We start from the raw sequence: 5,728 nt of genomic DNA on the forward strand, positions 1-5,728 counted from the left end.
GACTTGAGAAGGGTTTGCTGGAATCCAGGGACAGGCCCTAGGAATCCTAGGGCAGACTCTCGTGGGCGCTTTCCAGGGAGCAAGAGAGGTGGAAAAGGAAATATTTCCAATTTCTCCTGACCGATTTCTGACACTCCCTCCCCAGCTCAGACCATGAGAGAAGAATGAATAGGCACAAATTTAGGTATAATTTTCAAGACTTCCACTGGAAGGAGTCTCACAGAGACCTGTCTAAAATAACATGTGTAGAAGTTACTGGGTGTTTTGCTAAGGAATGCTTTGATAAGTCAGAGTTCCTTTTCTTTTCAGAAAACATGGTGTGTGTTCAGAGGGAATACTTCAAATTCATTATTTAAAGGTTGCACCTTTAGCTTACATATGGAGGGGTTTGTGTTTACTGCTGTGTTATCTACTAAGTCTTCTCAGAATCATAGATACAGGACACTCACACGTTCAAGTGAGAAACCAAACAACTGAATGGTCCCACCAGTAATGGGTTAGTTAGTTAGTGATTAGCTTTGAATTATAATTAGACTGCAACACTGAAGTATCTCTAAATTACTTTTTTCCTTCAATTAAAGCCTTAAGCATTTTTGTAACCTATCATTGACTTACTGTCTGGGAATGATTTGCTGAATTCTATGCCTGTTTTTCTTACTTATTAAAAAGAAATAGTCTCATGTTCTATAAATAAAAATTATGTCAATTTATGCTGACAAGTGGGGCTTCCCTAGTAGCTTAGCAGTAAAGAATCCACCTGCAATGCCAGAGACCCAGGAGACATGGGTTCAATCCCTGGGTTGGGAACATCCCCTGAAGGAGGAAATGGCAACCCACTCCAGTATTCTTGCAGGGAAAATCCCGTGGACAGAGGAGTCTGGTTGGCTACAGTCCATGGGGTTGCAAAGAGTCAGACAAAACTGAGTGTGTGGGCATCCACACACACACACACATATACACACAAACACACACACCTCACACACATGCTGACAAGTTAAAGAATATTAGTGTACAAATCAGAAACTCTGTGTTCCAGGCCCAACTAACAGCTGTCTGACCTTGACAAATCACTAAAACTCTATTTTGGTTTTCCCTCTATGAGATAATTCAGCTCTAAAATTATCTAATTTTAAGTAATAACTAGTTTTTTAGTTAGCCATGGGATTGCAGTTAATTTCATACAGTTCAAGCATTTGTTATCATCATAATTCCTGCATAACAAGCAATTCATGCGACTTTCATAAAAGGAATGGCTTTAGATGTTCTTGGCCATGACCATGGAAAGAAATGTATTCTATACTGTGCCCCAGTAAAACTTTTCATGATTCAGTGCTTACTACATGCAACCCTGATATTTTCTATCCTGTTTTGCTTTGTTTCCCACATACTGCTTAGCATCCACTTCATTGATTTCACAACCCAATGAGTTCATGACCCTCATTCTGACAAACTTTAATTTGAGAGTATATATTAAGGCTTATATTTCTTGGATTCTAAATAAGCTGAGTTCTTATTAATAAGTTTCTTCCAATATACAAAGTTTCCCAAAGTATGTCTTGGAATGTTAAATGTTTTACGAAAAAAAATTCTCTGACAGTTTGTAAAATGCTCATATGAAGAAAACGAAATGGGTTTCTTTGTTTCAGAAATACATAGGGACTTTAATATCCTCAGCGCATGGAGAGTCTTCAAGAGAGAGGGCATGTGCTCTGGTCCTCTTACTGACGTAATCACAGAATGCTTTTTCCTCATGCTTTTTTCTCCGAGGAACTCACTTGCAGAAATACCATCACAAAGACCAATTACTAGAGTAAAGTGAACTTTGAGATGGGGGAGCCTGGTGGGCTTCCGTCTATGGGGTCACACAGAGTCGGACACGACTGAAGTGACTTAGCAGCAGCAGCAGCAGGATTCACATACAGATTCCATTTTAGTGTTCTCAACTCTAAAACCAGTTTCCTAATACTGCTTTTGCAAAATTCATGAAAATTAGCATAATCTTGCATGTAAACTATCGAGCACGTGGTCTAGAACATTAGTAAGGACTAAAATGAAGAATTGTTTAGGTGAATCTGTATGGCCTACATACAGAAAGCTCACTGATAATGAAATATGTCAAGTTCTGAGAAAAGTAGAAAAATATAAACAGCTAAAATATTATGAACTTTTAAGTTTACCAGAGAGATTGTTAGGAATAAAAGGCAGAGAAGTTATTGAGTTCCTGTCACAAACTGAGCCCTGCCCGCCTTCCATACATCAAATCTCTGCCCTTCCTTGCGTGTTTCTTTGCCCTCAGCAGCAGTGCTTTTTCCCCACGTGCCACATTGCACGTCCACACACTTACTTACATTGATTTTTCAGTTTTAAGACCCTTCCTCTTGCTGTCCACAAGTCAAAGAAAGGCACGTTACAGGAGATGCTAATATGTGCGCCATAAAATACTAAAGCAATACTTGTGAGTATGTTTTCTTCCAAAATATGTTTTAAAATCATTTTATTTATTTAATTTTGGCTGTGCTGGATCTTCATTGCTGCACAGGAAACTTTTCTCTTGTAGAGGCTTCCCTTGTTGCGGAGGACAGACTCTAGGGAGCATGGGCTTCAGTAACTGCAGCACGTGGGCTCAGTAGTTGTGGCTCTCAGATTCTAGAGAGCAGGCTCAGTAGCTGTGGTCAATGGGCTTAGTTGCTTCTCGGTATGTGAGATCTTCCTGGCTCAGGGATCAGACCCATGTCTCCTGCATTGGCATGTGGATGCTTTACCTCTCAGCCAACAGGGAAACCCTCAAAATATGTTTTAAGTAAAGAAATAATTTCAGAAGTAATTGTGTATATGTGGTCTCCCTAATTGTGAAGTCATCTTTTTTAGGACTTCAGTTTCATGAAATCAGTTGACATATGGATATTTTAACCTGTTCATTCTTATACTGGCAACAGATAACTAAGCAGAGAGTTGTGTGTGTATGTGTGTATATTCTGTTTGATACTAACAAGTCAGTGTTGCCTATCTTTTCATAACTTAACATTTTAATACCTAATGTTTATTGTATATTAAACATAAAATTTAAAAATTTGTTATTTCTTACAGTGAATAATTCTTTTATAGGTTTGTTGTTTCTGCTGTTTATCTTTCCCACACTTTTTTGTTTTTGAGAGTGTTTTTTAGAGCAGTTTAAAGTTCTCTGCAGAATTGAGGGGGAAATACAAAGATTTCCCATACCCTCTCTGCCTCTGAACGTGCATAGCTTACCATGTTATCAACATCCCCAAAAATGTAACAAAAAAGTAGTACATTTGTTAATACTGATGAACCAGCATTGACACATCATAATCACCCAGAGTCTACAGTATACATTAAGGTTCGTCTTTATCTTAGTACACTGTATGTATCTGGACAAGTATGTAATGACACATATCTATCATTATAATATTATACAGAGTATTTTCACTGCCCTAAAAATCTTCTATCCTCCACCTATTTGTCCCTCCTACCCCTGGCAACCACTGATCTCTTTACAATCTCCATAGTTTTGCCTCTTCCAGAATGTCATATAGTTGAAATCATACAGTGTAGAGCTTTATCAGATTGGTTTCTTCCATTTAGCAATATATATTTAATTTTCCTCCATGTCTTTTCATGACTTGATAGCTCATTTCTTTTTAGCACTGAATAATATTCCGTTGTCTGAATGTACTTCCATAATTTATCTATTCAACTACTGAAGGACATCTTGGTTGCTTCCAAGTCTTGTCAGTTATTAATAAAACTGCTAAAAACATCCATGTACTGGTTTTCATGTGAACATAAATTTTCTACTCCTTTGGCTCAATACTAAGGAGCATGATCACAGCATCATATACTAAGAGTATTTTTATTGAGTGTAGAGTATACTAGGGAGAAGGCAATGGCGAGCCACTCCAGTACTCTTGCCTAGAAAATCCCATGGATGGAGGAGCCTTGTTGGCTGCAGTCCGTGGGTTCGCTAGGGGTCGGACACGACTGAGCGACTTCACTTTCTCTTTTCACTTTCACACATTGGAGAAGGAAATGGCAACCCACTCCAGTGTTCTTGCCTGGAGAATCCCGGGGACGGGGGACCCTGGTGGGCTTCTGTCTATGGGGTCACACAGAGTCGGACACGACTGAAGTGACGCAGCAGCAGCAGAGTATACTAAGAGTATTAGCTTTGTAAGGTACTGCCAAACTGTCTTCCAAAGTGGCAATGCCATTTTGCATTCTCACCAACAGTAAATGAGAGTCCCTTTTCATACTGCATCTCACCAGCATTAGGTGCATCTCTGTTCCATACTTTGGCCATTGTAATATGTGTGTAGTGGTATCTCATTGTTTTATCTGTATTTCCCTGATGACATGTGAAAAAGAACATCTTTTCACCTTATTTGCCATCTGTATATTTTCTTTGGTGAGGAAGAAAATATAAGTTTTGGGGCCATTTTTACATAGAGTTTTTTGTTTTCTTGTTGCATTTTTAAAAGTTCTTTGTATATTTTAGATAGCAGTCCTTTATCTTTATTTTTGCACAAAAAAAGACTTTTGTAAATATTGCCTCTAAGTCTGTGGCTTGTCTTGTCATCCTTTTGACCTTGACTTTCACAGAGCAGAAGTTTTTAATTTTAACGAAGTACTTTCCCACACTTTTGTTTAATGACCTTCTGGCAATATTGATTAAATAGATTATATTTTTTTAAATTTTTTCATATAGTCAAATAAATATGAGAAACTCACTACTTAACTTTGTTCCAAATGTAAGTACATAACTTTACTACAACATAATTGACTAGATTTATATCCACCTCCCTCTCTAAACTGCAAGATCCTTGAGGGCATTGACCTCTGCTTTATTCACTCTCAATTACAAGTTTCTGGCACATTTCCATCCCACAGAAGTTGCAGAGTGCTTTAACTACTATATCCCCAAGCAAGTCTGGGGGAAATCATGCCCTTTTTTCCCAATCTAGTGTTAAGTTGGAGAAGAATCTTGAGAGTCCCTTGGACTGCAAGGAGATCTAACCAGTCCATCCTAAAGGAAATCAGTCCTGAATATTCATTGGACAGACAGATGCCGAAGTTGCAACTCCAATACTTTGGCTACCTGATGCGAAGAACCAACTCATTTGAAAAGATGCTGATGCTGGGAAAGATTGAAGGCAGGAGGAAAACGGGACAACAGAGGATGAGATGGTTGGATGGCATCACCAACTCAATGGACATGCATTTGGGTAAACTCCAGGAGTTGGTGATGGACAGGGAGGCCTGACGTGCTGCATTCCATGGGGTTGCAAAGAGTTGGACACGACTGAGTGACTGAACTGAGTGTTAAGTTTTATGCCAAGTCCTAGGGATCTTGTTAACTAGAACTAACACAGGGAAATATTAGAGCAGATACAGGAGACTGACCATGAAAACTAGACCATCTTCTCCAACACTCCACCCTCTATAGCCTCAAAGAGCACAGCTACAAGACTTGCAAAATGACGAAATGGGATGGGTAGCAGCACATATAGAATGACTTTGTTGATAATTGAGGACAAGAATCTTTCTCTCTATATAGACTCCTTCCTTGTTTTATGTAATTAATATGGATTTCTCATTTGTGAAGCATGCTATGTATACATTACTCTTAATATTATTATTTCTTTAATCATGGCATTAGATTGATTAGGAATTAAGATGCTAACATTTCATACATATAAAATAGAACCTGGCA

Source organism: Moschus berezovskii, chromosome 5, assembly GCF_049115385.1.
Source record: "Moschus berezovskii isolate FMDL1 chromosome 5, NW_MosBer_1.0, whole genome shotgun sequence".
In the NCBI taxonomy this organism is placed as follows: Eukaryota; Metazoa; Chordata; class Mammalia; order Artiodactyla; family Moschidae; genus Moschus; species Moschus berezovskii.